At 41.8% G+C, this 19,819-nt stretch overlaps 1 pseudogene across 1 annotated transcript in view; it reads left to right on the top strand.

Annotated features, from left to right (window-relative positions):
• The window catches only part of LOC144785123 (melanin-concentrating hormone receptor 1 pseudogene), a 49,218-nt pseudogene extending 32,652 nt beyond the window's left edge, over positions 1-16,566 (top strand). Inside the window, exon 2 of the transcript XR_013601768.1 lies at positions 12,824-16,566. The product of XR_013601768.1 is annotated as a melanin-concentrating hormone receptor 1 pseudogene (transcript). The remainder of the gene's footprint in view (positions 1-12,823) is intronic.
• Positions 16,567-19,819: the final 3,253 nt, after the last annotated feature.

Below are 19,819 nucleotides of genomic sequence, written 5' to 3'. Positions count from 1 at the left end.
CTGCAGATTATTTCCTCGGTCTCAAATGGTATAGCGATGCACCAGGAATCGTGTGGTCCGGGAAGACTTCAGAAGATTCGTCAGGTGAGATAGTTTGACCTTTCTCCGTCTCCAGAATCTCTCGATGGTCGGCCAGCACAGCAGGTTCCACCAAGGCAGGCGACACACGCTTACAGTGCGTGCTGTGGACCCAGTTCTTTGTCCGGACCTCGCCACCTCGGTTCTAGGCTGTTTGATCTGTCAAAGACCTTGACCAACACATAGTGACCAGGACGGAGTTCGTGGGCCTCACCTGAAGATCTGTCAGGAAGCGCTTCTCGAACCTGTTGATGAATAGAGACCAAACTGTCGGTTAACTGTGCCAAATAATCATTCAACAGAACACAAGGAACATCATGTATGGGGCGTGGCTTAGGAACTCCCCAAATATTCATTGGTCTCCCAAAGACCACTTCGTACGGGGTGAGACCAGATCGTGAGTCTGGCACCGATCTTATGGATAATAATGCCAAGGGTAACGCATCTGGCCACTTCAAGGACGTGGAAGCCAGTATTTTTGCCAACTTCAATTTTAAAGTAGCATTGTATCTTTCCACTAATCCTGCTGATTGTGGGTGGAAGACTGTACGGAACTTCTGTTTGATTCCTAATCCTTTCAGAACATACTCAACAAATTGCCCAATAAAATGAGGTCCATTGTCACTCGACAAAAGCTTACAAACACCATATCTAGGGAAAAATTCCTTCAGAAGCACCTTTGCTGTAGTAAGAGCAGTATTATCCTTTGTAGGGTATGCCTCTATTCATTTACTAAAAGCACATACCACCACTAGGACATATTTTAGATTATTGCAGCGTTCAAGTTGGATGTAATCCATTTGCAAGACTTCAAAAGGTGTGGTTGGTGTAGCAAACCCTCCTGTAGGAGTACGTGTCCCTTTTCCGGGATTATACTGCCAACAGATCAAACAAGACTGTACCACTCTTTAAGCTGTGCTGGCAATTTCTGGATGCTCCCAAACTTGCGTAAGCAATTTAGTTATTGCTAGAGCTCCAACATGTGCCAGCCCATGTGCCATTTGAACCATTGGTTGTAAATAGGCTGCAGGCAATTTCCATTTATTCATTTCTTTGTTACGCCAACAACCCTCATCGTCTAACATTCCTTCTTTAGACCATTGCTCAAGTTCTTCCAGAGAGGCAGATCTCTCTATATCCAATACTTACTCTCTAGCATCATGCCAACGCTCAGCTTGTGATTTTACTATGTACATAGATGTATTGCTTCGTTGCATCGCTTTTTCACGAGCTACGCGATCTGCAAAGGCATTGCCTTGTCCTATTTTGTCAATGATTTTCTTGTGTGCGCTACACTTCATAATAGCAACTTTCTTTGATTATGTAAATGCAGTCAAGAGGTTATGTACTAATTCTCCGTGCATTATCTGCATCCCGTGGGATGTAAGAACGCCTCTTTCCTTCCAGAGTAGGCCAAAATCATGAACCACTCCAGAAGCATAGTGGCTATCCATGTAAATGTTCACACACAAGTCAGTACTAAGCTCACACGCTCGTGTCACAGCTATTAGTTCAGCTGCTTGAGCCGACTTCTGTGGTATGCGAGCTGTTTCCACTACTGTCTCAATTGTGGTAATTGCATAAGCAGCTGAAGTCGTGCCATCTGGTAACTTCAGACAGGACCCATCAACCCACAGTTCCCCATCTACATCTGGAAGGGGCGTATCTTGCAAATTGATGCGACCCTTTGTCTGTTCCTCAGTAAGGAATATACAATAATGAGGGTCCTTTGACTGAGACTAAGTCGCAGGATATGGCAAGAAAGTGGCTGGGTTCAATGTCGCGCACCTCTTCAAGGTAATATAAGGTGCTAACAGTGTCAATTCGTATCCTGTCAAGCGAGCACTAGTTAAATGTTGTGTCTTGGTCTGATTCAAAAGGGCATCTACTGCATGGGGTACTAGCACCAACAGTTTGTGTGACAAAACTATCCCTTCACTCTGACGTATGGACACAGCTGTTCCTGCAACTGAACGGAAGCATCCAGGCAATGCACGAGCAACAGGATCAAGAACAGCAGAAAAAAAAGCACAAGGGCGCTGCTTATCATCATGTGTCTGTACTAAAACTGACAATGCACACCCATCTTTCTCGTGTACATAAAGTGTAAAAGCTTTCATATAATCTGGTGTGCCTAACACTGGTGCAGAACAAAGAGCTTGTCTTAACTGACGAAAAGCATTTTGGCATTCATCTGTCCATGGAAGGGGGATCGGAGTGTTTTTAGTCAAAAGCGGTAGCAGGGGTTTAACAATGTGTGAAAAGTCCAATATCCATTGCCTACAAAACAAAGTCAAACCAATAAATGCACGGACATCTTTCTGTGTGGAAGGTACTGGAGTGTCTAAAATTGCTTGAATGCGATCTGGTGTAAGTGCACGCCCCTCCTTAGACAGAAGGTGTCCTAAATAGGTCACCTTCGGTCTACAATATTGCAATTTCTTTCGTGACACTTTATGATGGTGTGTAGCAAGAAAAGAAAGCAAAGACAAGGTACATTTTTCACACTGCTCAGGTGTATCAGCTGCCAACAAGATGTAATCGACATATTGTATGAGGGCCACTCCTTCAGACAAAGTAAAGGAAACGAGTTGTCGTTTTAAGGCTTGACTATAAATACTCGGACTCTCAGTGTACCCTAGAGGAACTCTACAAAATCTGTATGATTTATTATTCAATGTGAAACCGAACAAATATCGGCTATCAGGATGAATAGGAATCGAGAAGAAAGCATTCTTCAAATCAATTACTGAGAATGTAGTTGCTGTTGGAGGGACCAGGGTAAGCAATGTCGTTATGTCACATACTACAGGGTACTGCGGTACTACAATCTTGTTGACTTCTCTCAAATTGATGATAAATCTATAAATCCTAGTGTCAGTATCTTTTTTCAAAATGGGAAGAATCGGACTATTGCAAATATTGTAAGGAACTTCTTCCACAACCCCTACCTTAATCAAATCTTGTACAATACGTGTGAGTGCTTCTTCTCCTTCTCGAGAAATTTTATACGGAGGCAGTCTTGGCAATGAAGCACCCTCCTTAACACTAATATGCACTGGTGGAATAACCATTTGTCCTACATCGTGTCTGAAGTAGCCCACAAGGTACTAGGGAGTGAAGCTAATGCAATGTCCTCTTTAACAATACAGGATCTCTCAATCATGGGGTAGTTGTCATTTAAAATAACCCATACTCCTTCCGGCGAACAGCGTATCGTAGCCCTAAAATATTTGAGCATGTCAAGACCCACAATATTGTCTGGTGTGTTTGGAGAAAGCAAAAACGGACATGGAGCAGTAAACTTATCAACATGGAATGCAAGTGGTTGTGACAATGGCCTAAGGCAAGGTGTTCCATCAAAACCTATCGATGTAATGGTTAAGCCAGACAGGGGAGCCCTTGGAACCAATTGTTTAGACAAGGCGCTATGAGTTGCTCCTGTATCAACCAGAAACTGATCCATAGAACCCAAAACATGTGCTGTAACATAGGGACCCCTCTGATCTACTGGAACTTCAACTGATTCCTTACCCCATCCTAGGCAATCCTATGCATAGGCAGAATCTTGAAAATCAGACGGCACATAGTCGGACATTTGATATTATTTCCTTCTATCAAAAGCATTAGACCCATCCTGCCCACGTGTATTTGCATCAAACTTAGTGCGATCATTCATGCTTCCTCTAGGCCCTGAATATCCTGAATGATTTCTCATTTGTCCCCGACCACGTGAACCCTGCTGAGCACGCAGTACTGGACAGTCAGAAAGCCAATGTCCAAATTTCTTGCAGTACGCACACTGATCAACAAACAAATTCGAATGAGCATAAGAAGAAAAAGACAAACCATAAGATCCACGTCCGCCTCTATCATTACCTCTAGGAGGTAGGCCATAAGCTTGAGCTAACATAACATTTGTTTTCAACTCTTTAGACTTTTTATCCTCATTATTTTTAGCTTCTAATTCTTGTCGCTCATAATACTGAGCCATAGTTAAGATAGAAACCAGAGAAAAGGTAGTCCATGAACTCTCACTGGCCTTTTGGCGACTAGCTATTCCTGGCAAAAGGTTTGCGACATATTTATCGACAAACAGATGCTCTCCCGTGTCGTCTGTCAATGACTGGCCACTAAAATCGTGGACTGCCTCTTCAAAGCGTGTAAAGAAATCTGAAACCTATTCGTCTGCCTTTTGCTTACACGACGCTAATACAGTCCAATCTATCTTTTTAGGGGGAATATTCGTCTTTAGCTTAACTAATATAGCTGCCGGAAGATCTAAAATTAACTGACACGGTTTCTGTGCAGGTTCTCCGTCTTCATCTAACTGCTCTAATTCTTTCCATAATGCTCCAAATGTCGCACGGTCGTCAATTTTACGCACGGTTCTCCACATATGAGGCGGTAATATTAGTCCAAAAAACAAATCAATATCAGGCAAAGTCACAGTACAAGAACTAATTGCACCCTCAACTTCCTCATAAAAAGCTGCTGGATTCTTTCGCGGATCAGGCAATGCATTTTTAAGGGCCATAACACCTACTCTATTCCAAGGAGTGTAACCCCCATTATAAATAAAATACCCTTGAGCATCTACATAAGTCTTATCATCACTTGTACCCGCTACTTTAGGAGGAATATATAAAGGAGCGGCTACCCGCATGGGTTTCACATTAATTAAAACATTCTAATCTGTTTCAAGAGTAGAAGTGCGTGCCATGCTGATCTGAGATGTTGGTGCAGCTGCGTCTGCTGCCTTTTTCTCCTCTCGCAAACGGGCTGCGTCAACGCGCAATTTAACCAAGCGTCTGATCGTGTCAGGCACCTGGGAAAAGACAAAAAGACCGTCACGTAATTGTTTACAATCAGCTGCTACATCATCGGGCTCCATTTCTACCAAATGTTTCCTAAATCGTTCAATAACTTCTGCAGCTAATACCGCAGTAAAATATATCTGCTCCCTTTCCTGCCAACCTTTTATACTATCTAAAAATTCAGAAGCAGTGGCAGTACTACGAACGGCTTTATGCGCAGCAGATCTAATCTGAGATGCACGTTCAGCAGATAACATTGAGCGAGTTTCTCTAGCTTTGTCCTGGTCTGTAGAAGAGTCCTCATCTGACTCATAAGGAGCAGAAGGGAGAGTATAGGGAGGTGGACAACGATCTAATAAGAGAGAGTAATCTTGGGGTTCATTAAGAATAGGATAAAGAGGTCTACGAACAGTGTATTGGCCATTTACCTGTAAATGACGCTCCCTATCTTCCCTCTCTTTAATTTCTTTAATTTCCCTATTTTTCATTTCCAATGCTTTCGCATGGATACTCTTTCGCTGTTCTTTTTCAATCAAGGCTTGCTCACGCTTCATTCGTTCACGCACTTCTTTCTCCCACATTCGTACACAGTCAAACATATCTTGCCTAGCCTTTCGCTTAAACATTCATTGCTCCACATATTGAATCTTTCGCAAATCAAATGACCCATGCATAGGCCAACGCAACTCAGGATCTTAACTAGTATATTTATTCCATAACGTGCTGTACATTATGGAAGAAATACCATACTTAACATACATCTCCCTATTAGGCGTCCCCTCCGGGGGGGGGGCTGGTGGTGCTACGTCAAGTCTCAAATTGGTACCACTACAAAAGCAACACATCCTACGAAGTGTGCTGGAAACAGGCATGCCAAGAAATAGTGCAAAATATGCAGTATTATATTCAAAAATAGCGCTTAAGGTACTCTTCGTATGTTGCGCCGTTCAAACAAATGAAAATAGAGAGAAAAATCTCCTCATTACCTGCCTATATGTATTGCAATACATATATAATTGTCAAACAGATTTCAATATTGGCCAATCGTACAAACAAAGGCGCAGTAAGTGTTACTAAACTACCTTACCAGTCAAAGGCATCAAAACAAACAGCAAGTGCCGCAGAACGGCTCTTACCAAACAAATGGTGTCCAGGTTCCAACTGCCAAGTTCTCAAATTGACCAAATGGTCACTGCACGGCGAATCACCAGAAGAGATCTCAGTTGAGGACCGGCACCACCTGGATGGTCAGATCAGAAAGAAAGGAAAACCGCTGTGGGTGCCAAGACTCGGGTCTCCTCAGGCAGCGATCGCGTCCAATAGCGAGATTCCAATCCTTCATCTCGACCAGTCCTTCGGGTATCCGAGTCGCCGATGAGCCCCATGTTGGAAGCGCCAATTTGTGGTGGTGAGCCTCAGCAAGGCCTACCAGTGCAAGGGATTCACCCTTCTCTGCACAGAGTCCTCAGACCAATAGGAAGAAGTTGGCACAGAAACTGGAATAGACAGTACAGAGTTTATTAAACCTCAAGAGGTGGAACCGCATTCACACAACACCCTTCGGTAGTGTATGACGTAGCACACTGAATGGAAGGAGCTTGGTCCTTTTATACCCACACAGGGGCTCAAATGAAGGCGGTACAAGTACAGAATGCGGGTTGTAGGTACGTATTAGGTCATACAGAAAGTGTACAGGCAACAAGTGGGAGGAGCTAACAGTTAGCTAATTCTGGTGGACACATCCTGACAGTTACAAGTTGAGGACAGCTGTAAGCTCAACTGAGCATGTGCGAAGCAGGAGAAGCTAAATATATCTTGTCTCTAGGCATATTTCAAGAGCAGTTAACAGGAAGGTAGGACAGAGCACATGGCGAGCACATGGTAAACAAAATGGATTCCACACAGCGGAATAAATAGTCTCTAAATACAATATGTCTTTTGCTAATGCTTAACCTAATCACTGCTAAATTACAACATTGAGGTCTACAGCAGCCTGAAGAGGGTATACACATGACTGCTATTGGAATACATGTTGATACTCTGCAATGCAAAACAACGCATACTTTTACCACAAAGTTATTAGTTCGCAAGTACCATTACAATGCAATTTCTTTTCTACACATACCATTAGATAGCAAGTTCCTGGAAATGCGTTTAAAATGTCATTACAACGGATCTCTTTACACCGCATACTTTTTCCATGCATTTCTTTTATTAAAAAACACCCCTACACTACGCTAAATTCTACATCCAAATACACTACTACCACAACACTATCCCTTCCCCCAGACCTGTCCCTATGCACAAACACTACCCTTCCCGAACCCCCAACACTACCATAAACCCTAAATCACCACCCTACACTACTCAAGCACCACTACACTACCCTAAACCTAAAAAAACAATACGCCCTGCATGATCTTCCCTCTCCCCCAGTCCTGTCCCTACACTTTAACTCTACCTGCACGACTCACCTGACACTACCCTAAACCCTAAAACACTACCCTACACTACTGACCCAGCTGTAACTTCACTGTAATTTCTCAATGTAAAACATCATTTACCTCTAGTTTACCGCTTTAAAGGTGATGGACCTTTGCCACCATGTTATCATTTCCTGGAGACTCTACATAAACATGAAAAATCAAAATGTAATTAATATTTAAGCCATTAAACAGAATTTTGAGTATTTTAAAGGGTTTTATTTTCTAGTTAACAGTTAAGGTTCTCTGACCCTTTATTCATTAGTCAAATATAAACCAGGTTACAGAATTCAAAATAGGAAAAATAGAATTAATACAGAACATAATACAGATTGATTACAAGGCATTCCATAAAGGAAGGGAATGAGGCATCAAATGTCAGTCAGGATTCTTTAAAGAGTTCAGGAAAATATAATTCAAGGGTGAGTTTTGCAAGGCTAATCAATGATTTAAAATTGGCAAAAATCTCCCATAAAGGGAAATAAATGCATAAGACAAATACATCTTTTCAAAACTTGTTAGTTATTCAAATCATAAACTTAGAGTTTTAGCATCTAAATCTAAACCTGTTCCATCAGCTGCTTTCTCTGCCCTGGTCTGTTCGTCTGTCTCTCTCCCTCTCCATTGTCTGACAGAGAGGCTGCTCCTTGAAAATGCCCCTCCTTTACAAGACCACAGAGGAGTGTGATCTGCCTTGCCAAAAATATGACGTGCAAGGACTCTCTGAAAAAAGATGAGCAAAGGTCTCCACCTCCCTCTGTCTCTTCTCGGACGCAATCTCCTCCCAAGATGCTCCTGTGAGGTTCATGTACCTAACCCATATGATGTCTGTGTCAGATCTGCTCCTTCTCCTCTCTTTTTCTATAAGGCTCTAAGACTGACACGCTCCCTATGGGGTAATTTTTTATACTCTAGTTCTTGGCTGACTATACTAATAATGTTGAAGTTTCGGTAGAAACTCGCACTGTGATTGGTTAGCATAGATGACATGAGGGTCTCACCATCCTGTTCTCATTGTAAATCCAATGCATACCAGTTCTGACAATAGGGGCTTAGTGCTAAAACAATATACATAACATGTAACAGTAAGAACATTTCTTGCAACAAAATGTATCACTCAATTTCCTGTCTCTCTTTCACTTAGCACACAGGGGTGACAGTTTCCCACAAATACTGGTACATTGGCACGATGACAGTGTACAGTTCATTGTGGCCTTGACCCATGTGTCTTCACTTAAGGCACTTGGCAGTTCATGCAGCTGGCACAGTCTTCTGTCTGCGCATGTGTCTCTCATTCAGCATACTGCTAACAATTCTGAGCCATGCTGGATTCTTAGGCATCTATTTTATTTTGGTCCCTAAAACAAAACAAACACAAAATAGTATTACTTTAATAAATAAAACCCATTATGTTTACCTCCCCCATACTAGTACCCTGTATTAGTTATTACCTAGCAAAGGCTTTTTTTTTAAAAGAGCTTTTCTATTATTTGTGCACAAAATGCAAAAAATGTGCAATGTACAACATAGCATAAACATGCACCATGCAAAATGTGTTTACCCCACATGTAGTGTTGGTCCATGGTTGATTAATTAATACATTATAAAAATAAGTGGTATGAACTAAATATGCAACAAAGCCAAAGTCTCTTAAGACAGGAACAGGGAGTGTAGATTACAAGGGAAAGGAGCTGGGAGGTGAGAACATACATTCCTTTTTATCTTCAAAGCTAAAGAGGAAACTGAAATAACAAATTTTTCCACACTGCAAAAACACATGTTAATTCAGCACAAATATGTAGTACTTTAAAAGGTTTTAAAAATCATTCTCTAAATTAAATGTACATTCTATAGTGGGGTTAAATCTAAACTCAACACATTAACATCCATGATTAATTTATTAAGCATGGTTTTAAATGAAAGCATTTCAGACTGAAAGCATTTCAGACTGAAAGCATTTTGACCAGGCCTTATTTAATATCTTTCACTTTGCATGCACCAAAAGTGTCACTTTTAAAAAGCATTTGACTAGGCCTCATTTCATGTTTCATGTGCCATGTGTTTTCACTTGCACCAAAATCTGCGTGCCAATTTAAATGCAGTCTGCCTGAAACACAAAACAGAGCAATGCTTAATCTTGATGAAATCTAGCTCTATCACCACACAAACACCACAACACTACCCTAACCACTAAAACACTACCCCCTGCATGAATTTCCCCCACCCCAGTCCTACTCCAACACTCTAACACTACCCTGCATGACACCCCCAACACTACCCTAAAACACTACCCTACACTACACAATCAGGATGGACTATTTACAGTGGTTTTCAGCTTGTTTTCCCTGCCACTGTGTGATATTGGCTCCTCACCGGGAGACCGTGTGAGGGGAGCCAATATTATGTGTTACACGGTGGCACCATATGAGTTGGCAGGTATAGGATAAGCAAAACTGAGGCCCATCCACGCAGGGACTACCTTCTACCTATAACTGGCCCAGACTAGTCACATCCTACCATAAGCCTGCAGTTGCATCGTTGTAGAAGGAAGGCACACTAAATTAAATACCTCCCTATCCTGTTCATCACATGCCTTATGTTCATAGGAAATTTGCATATAACACTTCTCTTCTACTCATCCTGAGTGGTCTTACTGTGAGTGGTCTAGCCCCAGTGTTGAAGGAAGACTTTTTCCAAAGTAGGTACATTACGAATGTATATCTCTTCCATTAATAAAATTTTGGGGGTCAGTGATAAACACTGTCTTCTTCAAGTTGGAACCCTAGCTGGAATTGCTCAAGCTGATTGGCCATTTTGCTAATTACTTTATGGTGTCTTCCACCATGTAGGTCGCTGGAGCACTATTGCACCATATGGGAGAACCTTGCCTAGGAGCAGTAACATTTTAACAAATGGACAAGACAATCAGTTGTCTCTAAGGGCAAACTTTCTAAAATGTAGTTCAATGCAGTGGGGCAACCATTGTAAGAGGGAGAAAGCAGCACAGAGCCATTTTTATAACTAAGGGCCTCATTACGATGGTGGACAGACTTAAGTCCCCCCACCATCGTCTCGGAATGGGGACCAACAGCCCACGAGGCGACCTACCCACACTCCAAATTACAATGCGACCGCCACAACGGCGGTCGCATTGCCTATATTGTGTATTGCGGCGGTGATGTGGTCAGCAGCCCCCGCCACAATACAAAAAATAGGGGGCCTCCTTTATGAGAAGTGACGCATCGCTGCGTGAAAGCAGTGATGCGTCACTTCACATTGTGCCCTCCTTGCGACATGATTGATGCGTCATATTTACTGTATGACGCATCATGTCGCAAGGAGTTCTGACATATCTGTATGGCTCAAAAGTGACGCATTGCTGGAATGTGTCACAAAAGTGACGCAACTCCAGCAATAAGTCATTACACAAGGGCAAGTCCCATGTGAAAGGGCATGCGTCAGTCTTACGCCTGCTGTGAGGCAGGCGTAAGATATTGACGCATTTGCACCCTAGAAGTGGCGCAGTGAAATCTGGTAGATTTCACTGCATCACTTCTATGAGGTTTAATTACGTGGGAACACCCGCCCTGCATACATTATACCTGATGCAGGTATAATGCTTAGGTGCATCCCTTTGTAAATAGGGTGCAACAGGAGGCATGTTTTACGCCGCCGATGCGTCACAAAAAGTGATGCAACGGAAGCGCACAACTGTTGCAAGGCCTCATAAATAAGGCCAAGGGTGTTTACATATCCCTGCACTAATATGTAGGGATATGTAGGGGGCACCAGGGCCCATGTGCCAGCCCCATGGGGTGAGGGGGGCCCGCAATGAGCCCCCAAACCTGTTTCCGACAGTCGTTTCACAGCGGGTTGGGCTCCGCAGAATGACCAGAGGAAAAGGATATTGTAATCCCCATGGTGGTGCCCGATAGGCACCGCCACCATTCTGGGGATGGAGGGCAGTCTACCAGCTGGTCGAAATGCTTCCGACTGACGGGACCGTGTCAGTCGGTGTTTCCAACTGCCAACACACCACCCATCGTAACGTGGTGGGCGGTGATTCGGTCACCGATGTTGGGGAGACCACCACCAACAGCCTGTCGGTGGCGGTCTCCCCGCCATCATAATCAGGCCCTAAGTATGGCCTGCTGCAGCTCTCTTTCCCCGCGTGGATGCACAAACACGCTGCTTGTCACCAGTCTCACACCTTTGCAGCATTGTGCAGAGAAGAGTGCATGATGTCTAGCATAGGTTTTTTACTGTAAGCACCCTCTCAGTTTAAAATACTATGCCAAGGCTGGCTTTAAAAATGTTCACATGTTGGATGTGTGCTGTATAGTGGAGTACACATGCAGTGTGTTAACTGTTTGGACTAAATAATTCTCCAATATTGCGCTTCCCTCAAGGAGACATTATATTGTGATGCAAAGTCCAGTCTAACAATTTCCATAGATAGGGTTTAGTGTCAAAAAACGTGGGTGCTTGGGCTGGAATGTCTAAATGCCATCCATACAACACCCCCTTGACACAAAGTAACACAAAGCTGCATAAGGCAATACTGGCACTGAAAAAAAGACAATTTTCTAGTGGAAAATAAGTTTTGCACTGAGAAGTAAATACTCTTCTCAGATCGCTTTACAGACTTTGTACTGGCAAAAGACTTGAAGAATCTGCCACTAATTAATCAAGGACTGCACAGTAGCTTTCTGTGGTCATTACTCTGGAAGCTTTTCCCAAAACACTTTGACTGCAGTCATGTGAGACAGCTATCTTCTTTAGTACTAGTAACACTGTATCTTACGTGGGGTATACTTGAAAGATATTTGGAGAAAATCCTATGGGGAAAATTTATGCAAGTTTAAAATTATGATGTAAAAATCCTGATTCTATAATTTAATGCAATTTAATGCAAATTGTGTGCCGTTTTTTTAGAATAAATGGTATACTTAAACTGAGCTAAACTGAGCTAAAGCCAAGTTTCCCAGAATTTAGATGTAAGTTTGAAAGTTTAAATAGTTTGCCTTAGAATGAAAACCTTTTTTGTCATTACTTACATGTCACACCAGTATTGGCGACTTATGTGGGGTTTCTTACATATCATTTTGTATACGGAGAATTGGCAGAGGCAGTACGTTGTAAAATGTAATCTTTTGTTTGATCTAATATCAAAAACTATATTCATGTTTGTTACACCTGCAACTGATAAGTACAGAAAAGAGGAACTACTTTGACAATCATCAGCCTGAGCTGAGAAGCATGGTATTATTCAACCATAAATAAAAAATTTATAAATATCCCAAAGTGCCTCGGTGTACACCAGTGTCTAAAAACCAATTCACATTGTGTTAAGGTAAGATTGTGACAGAGGCAGTTGTAGTAAGCAAAGAATGTGTGTTTTTATTACAATTCTTCAAATAATCCTGCTCTTTTTTTAACTTCCAGATGTGCCCAAGCGGAAAGACCAGAGCAGCATTGTCCTTCCGGTCATCTTTGGAATCATTTGTCTAATGGGTACCATTGGGAACTGCATTGTCATCTACACGATCAACAAGAAGCCCAAGGGGAGCCATAACATCGCTGACATCTTCATTGTGAGCCTCTCAGTGACTGACCTCCTATTCCTGCTTGGAATGCCGTTTCTTATTCACCAGCTCCTAGGTCATGGTGTCTGGCACTTTGGAGCGGCCATGTGCACTATCATCACAGCTCTCGATGCCAACAGTCAGTTTGCTAGCACATATATCCTCACAGCCATGTCTGTCGACCGGTACTTGGCCACAGTCCATCCTATCCGCTCATCATATGTGAGAACTCCGTTCGCAGCTGCGGCAGTGATTGTGGTGTTGTGCCTTCTCTCTCTCATCACCATCATCCCAGTGTTTATGTACACTCAGCTTATTGAGCTGTCGGACGGCAATGCCGGATGTGGAATAATCTTGCCCAACCTTTCGATTGACATCTACTGGTACACACTCTACCAGTTCTTTCTCGCGTTTGTTATCCCTCTACTTGTCATCTGTATTGTTTACCTGAAGATACAGAAGCACATATCCTGTGTGGTGGTACCCTTGCCCCAGAGGAACTTCAGGGTCAGAACAAAGAAGATAACCAGGACAGCTGTTACAATCTGCTCTGCTTTCTTTATTTGTTGGGCACCATATCATATTTTACAGCTGGTCCACCTGAAAATTTCTGAGCCTTCTCTTATATTCCTCTACGCATACAATGTAGCGATTAGCTTGGGCTATGCGAACAGTTGCATCAATCCATTCATCTACATCGTGTTAAGTGACACCTTTAAAAGACATCTGGTGAAGGCGGTCTGCCCTGGCCAGCAGGTGAGACGGGGCGAGAGGCACGTCACCAGTGAAATAAGCCCCTCTGTCAGGATATGTTCGGGGCCCACACAAGAAACATCCCTCAGCATGATGTATGCTCACAACATAGACAACTACATATCATTATCTGTCTCGGTTCCATGATGCAAGTATCATCCATCCAGAGAACCCTGTTTGACATAAAAAAAATGGCTGGAATTTTAAATGGGTCCTTAGAAACTGGCTATAATTTATTTGAAAAGGCTTTTCAGTAAAATGGGTTACAATCTCAGTGGAATTCGCTGGATTTTATTCAGGCTTGCAATGACTGAAGAACGGAAGCAGGTCGAGAAGACATGAAAAGTGACAGAGTAAAGTGTGCTGAAAGGGCTGTAAAACTAATAACATGGAAAGGTAGACCCTAACAGGACATAGCAATGTCCGGAAGAAAATTGATGAACGGGCCAACCGGTAAATGATGCCACAATAGATCTCAAAACCGCAACTGACATCATCAAACCAACGAACATTCTAGAATGCCTATTGTTGGTAATTGATATTGATGCAGTACTGAGTGAACAGAAATACTTTTTCTTCAGTTGCGGGTCCATTTAACAGATTAAATAGAAAAAAGCAAAATAATTTCCTATATTTCCGACTGAATGAATGTTACAGACATATAGCTATCAGGTGTTTTATTTTTGATTCACGAATTTTGTATTTAAATTCAACTGAAAAACTCAATCCAGGGGTTTAACTTCACAGTCACCTTTTAAAACAGATGGCGATCAACACGATAGGAAATATCCTGAGACATAGAAGATTTTTTTTATTCTGTGCAGTGCTCATTTTAATTGAGATAAGCATATGAAAGCTTCTGAGAAAACCAAACAAGAATTTTCGCAAGTGTGGAATGACTGAAAATAAATTCATGTTGAGAAAAAAAGATAAGTCTAATAGGCAGCTGTGAGATCTGTGGGTAGATAAAGACAGCATGGGTTTTTAAGCTATTTAGCTAGATGCCTTACTAAAAGAGCGAATAACGACAAAGCAACCAAATATAAACGATTAGCGGAAATTGAGTTTTTTTAATACTTGCACAATACAGAAACATATTTATTTATCTTGATGTGAAAGTGACGCACAAACAGAAACTTAACACGTCCATGTTCGTACATTTATACTTTCTTCCTGTCTATCATTATGAGTCCTTTCAGAGTTGCACATCTCACTGTTCTGAATTCAGGTTCTCTGTATCATGGGGCACACTATTCCCCTTGAGAGAACCGGTGTCCGTACCAACATGTCCATATTTCTATATCCTAAACATTGGAAGAAAGACTACAGAAAGGAGATGTATTTAGTCTGGATTTATAAGAGCAATGAAAGAGGCATACTTTATTTAGATGAAAAAATATTTTTCTTGTTCATATTTTCGGTGGTGCTGCTGAGTTTAATATTCTCTCATGATATGTACTACAGCGGGGACATAACATTTACCATATAATACCTGATGCTTTGTTTGCTTGAATCTGCAATAATCAACAGTATCAAAAATACCATACACATTCATACATATAGATATGCATTGCAAATTCAAGCAACACGGCATCAGGTATTGTTACGCACAAAAAATTACAGGCTTTCCCGAAATGTTAGACAGTACACATTTCCAAAATAAATGAATTAATATTGAGAGTTAGTAAAACGCAAGAAGGTGTTAGACTTTTCAGACTAGAATTGAGGAGTTAAATTTTCAGAGCAGGAACCACTTTCTAGACCTATTAGGCAAGAGTTGAATTTGCATTTACTAAAGAAAATCATTTCATAATGCCTAGCCTATTGTATGACATGATTTTCTAAAATGGTTGTCTCAGCACGTCGGCTCTACCTTCGAATTGCACTAAAGATGAGGTAGAAACCAAGGGCTTCATGGTTTGGCCCATTGTGATTAGCCTCACATTTAGACAAAAAGCTGAGAATGATATCAATTAAACTCCTACTTAAACTGGTGTTCAAAGCTGGAAGGAAAATCACCAATTACTTTGTTTCATAAAGTGCCTGTTTGTGAATATTCAAATTGACACAACGGAAATGATGATAACTCAGGTTTCCCTGAGAAAGAATATTCTAGAACTGTGTGCCATACACCATCAATCCTCGCCTGCCCTTTGGAGGGTCAATCAAATGTTTTGCTATCCAATGTGAATGAGAGGAGCATTTAATCTACAAGAGGACACACTAACTTAACAGGCACCATGTTCGTAAGCTTGTTTTTGTATCATGACTCGACCCTTCAAGGTGCATGGGACTTTGAATTACATCACTAAAGTTGATTAGATTCACTCCCATTGTTAAAACTAGTCAATTGTCCCTCAGGTGATTCTGTACAAGTCTTTGTTACAAGAGTCACGTCATAAAGTACATACATACTGGCGTGTGTGTCCAATGAATGCATGTGAGTACAATAGATGTACAGCACAACTGTATGCTGTTGAACAAAATGTCACTAGTGCTTTTCAAATAATTCTTTTTTGGAGGTGCTTTATTGTCCTTTGGATGTTTATTTTTCTAATGTAAATGTGATGTTGAAATGTGCAAATTGTAAAAAGTTTACAATTGATTTGTTCATAACTTTTTGGAATGTTTTTGTTTTCTGGAGTCTACTGCCTTTGTGGTAACCGTGTCTGCATGCTGAGATTTGTGGTAACCTGTGTCTAAAATGAAGACGTGCAAGGGTTGCCCATGTCATTTCTCAAGTAAAAACCCAAGGCACTTCAGCAGTAAACTAGTGCAGTACAGATCTTGTATCTCAGATTCAGTTAACAAATGACACATTATTCATCAACTGAGCAACATACTTGATGATGTCAGGAAATAAAGTATAATGATTCAAACTTGTTCATGAGTACTTAATTGTCTCTATCTTCCTCGATACATTCTTAGGCATAGGGTTCTGTAAAGGAGTTTTCAAAAATTTCTCATGCCGTTATATCATGTAACTACACAACCCAAATGGGTGTAGCAATGACTGGACAGTCTAGTTAGCACCGAGATGTATGTGGTTAAGGTTAAACTGCAGAGAGGACACATACGCAATTCCTTCACATTTGATTTAAAGTAATCAATTGAATGCAGAATTGAAGCAGTTAATTGTGCTAATCCATAACCCAATTTATTGGTTAAATAGCGGTCATTAGTTGTTTTTTTAATTCTTGTGTTAAAAGGACCACTGAACTTCTTCCAAGTGCTCTGCCTCCTTTGCATGGCCTAACCACCGTGCATATCAGTCCATTTTTTGAGCTTTTGCTGGGTTTAGATGCTAACAGTACTACGACCCTCCTTGAAAGATGACTCTGACTAGTCGTTTCATTAGCTTTGGTTACGTTGCCAAGTGGAATAACACTTAGCATTCCAAGGACTATAGTACTTGGGGAGAAAACTTAACTTGAATCCAGGACACACTATTTATGCTCTACCAGCATTTGCAGGCTATCCTCCAAGTAATGTAATATAATCTGTAATATTTTCACTGCCACTAGCATATTTTGGCCACATTGTTTTGTTTCTTTTTAAGAGAGCTGCTGGAATCAAGGACAATACCTACATTACACACTGTTTTGTAGGAGCTGTTCATGGACTCCATACTGTCGGCCACTTAGGCTTTGTGGCCATTAGCTGTCAGCATTTATCAACATTTATCAGTTGTGTAAGGATTTATCTTAATGAATTTTCAGGACATCCCTCAGCTGGGAAAATGCAGACAGTTCTTTATTTACAAGTATGGAGGACAATCTACATCACACACTTTCTATAAACTAAAAAGGAACTGCGTATTGTCGGCATACATGTAGAAGGACATTCCAATTAAGTGTAGGGCTGAAGCCAGAGGGCACATGTAGCTAATAAATAACAGGGGTGATAAAATCATTTTCTGGAGAACACCATTTATAAGCTCTCTGGTACTTTAGCCCTCTGTTATTGTAGCCCAAAATACAGTTGTTCTTTTGGGGGAATATAAGTGAATATGAAAACCAGCACATTATAATCTACATTGATTTTTTTTTGTTTAAAAGCCTTACAATATGTGTTGGCTAGAACAGTATTTGCAGTCCATTTGGAACTTTATTTGCGATGGCAGCAACACCCCCACCTGGTTTATTTGGGTAGTCTGTCCTAAAGCTATCATAATCAGATGGTACTCCAGAAGCCTTATAGCCTGCATGAAGCGCACAGATAAAAGAGAAGCAAGTGTGGCAGACAACTGGACAAAACATAATGAGTGTTTAAGCAAACCGAAAAAAGAAGTTATCTAAAAGAGAGCTATGAAGGAACACAAGTTAAAAGGCTATGCTCCAGGGGAGGGACAAACACAAGATGGACAAGGCAAGCCATCAATAATAGGCAAGTGAATAAAAGTGAAGTTAAAGCCAACTAATCGTAGGCAAGAATAGGATTTAAGCACAATGTAAGGGCCTGATTATGAGTGTGGCTGTCTTTCGACCACCGCATTTGTGGTGGCGCAGCAGTGTTGGTCCACCGTCTGCCGGATTAGGACTCTCACCGCCTTACCGGCAGTGGACCACCGGCCGCGCCAGGGAACAGTTCTTCCCTGGTGACAGTTCTTCCCTGGTGGTGGCGGAGCTGTGCCACAAAGTAAAATGCTCAGCAGGACAGTGCCAGTCCTGCTGAATGTATTAAGAGTTCCTGAAACACCATCCATTTCATGGCAGGAGCCCTCCGATGAAAAGACTGGTGGTGCAGGAACAAAGAGGGCCCTACACGGTCACCTTCCCCTGCGCCATTGGGATACATTCAGGGGGGCACAACATGCGCCCCCCTGTCTGTATTCCCCCAACGATCCAGCACAGCATGGATGTCACTGTCCATGCCGTGCTGGAAGTTTTTCTGCTGTTCCTATTGCAGGGCCTGTTTTCCAGGCACCGCCATGGGAAAGGCAAAAGACCATCCGCTTACACGAGTTGAAATCATATTAAGGTGGGCGGTCATGTGCGGCTTTAGCGGTGCTGTTTCGGCGGAGAACTGGCGCAGCACTGGCAAAGTCATAATCAGTCCCTAAGTTCTTGGTAAGCACTCAGTAGGTCTTTATCAACCATACAGCTGCACTATCTGGTAGACTTGACCTAAAAAAAATTGCTGTTGACTGTTTAAGCTTTCACAGCAGGCTGCCTGGCCAGCATAACTGTAAAGAAGGTATTCTCTGCCAAGGTTGCTTCCTGTCAAGGATGCCAGAAGGCATTCTTTGATTGAAGACGCCCTTTATAAACAACCCACACCCAAGTCAGTGTTGGCAACTAAAACTCAACTCCCCAACTAACACCAGAACATGTTACACTAAAATATTACAGAAAAAAATACAAATTCTAAATTCCAAGCCCAAAACAAAACACAAAATACAACATATACCTCTTCATTCATATAGTATACACACTCCATTGGGACTTAAAAATGCAGATAATACAGAAAATTTTAAAACACCCACCTGAGCTCTTCAACGATACCACATAATCCATACACCACTTTTAACCTGAATCACAATTTTCACAACTGTGACCAATTCACACATTGTGACTCACCTTAATGTAAACAACGAGGTTTCTTCTAGCAAAATATTACCAAACCTAATCATCAGACACTGCCTCATTCCCTTTTTGCCTCATCCCAGTTCCATTCCCTCTTGCTCTCCTTCCTTTGGACTTCGCTTAAATTGACTATGCTGCCCTGATTACCCAAGAACTATCAACATAACCTCAAGCCGCCTCTCTTCATCTCATTTTCAATAGAGGGCCCCTACATGTGGCAGAACGTAGTGTTGATTCACTATGAACACAACCAATTTCCCAGCTCATTTACCCAGTTCAACATTATTATTTCAGAGCCATGAATTACTTTGTCATTAATTGCAGGGTATTTATGGCGTATTAATTAATTTTGAGATTCCAAGATTTCCTTTTCTTTTGAAACAATGGCCCTTCTTACGATGGCGGTCGGTCGTACCGTCAACCGCCATCACAGCAGGCAGGAGACCACTCAGCAATCACTCTGTGGTCCGTCCACCCATTTAGGATGAGACTGCCGTGGTGACAGTTACGGCCCCAGA

Source organism: Lissotriton helveticus, chromosome 10, assembly GCF_964261635.1.
Source record: "Lissotriton helveticus chromosome 10, aLisHel1.1, whole genome shotgun sequence".
Taxonomy (NCBI): Eukaryota; Metazoa; Chordata; class Amphibia; order Caudata; family Salamandridae; genus Lissotriton; species Lissotriton helveticus.
Note: the sequence above shows the minus strand (reverse complement) of the source record. Positions and strands in the feature narration are given on the sequence as shown.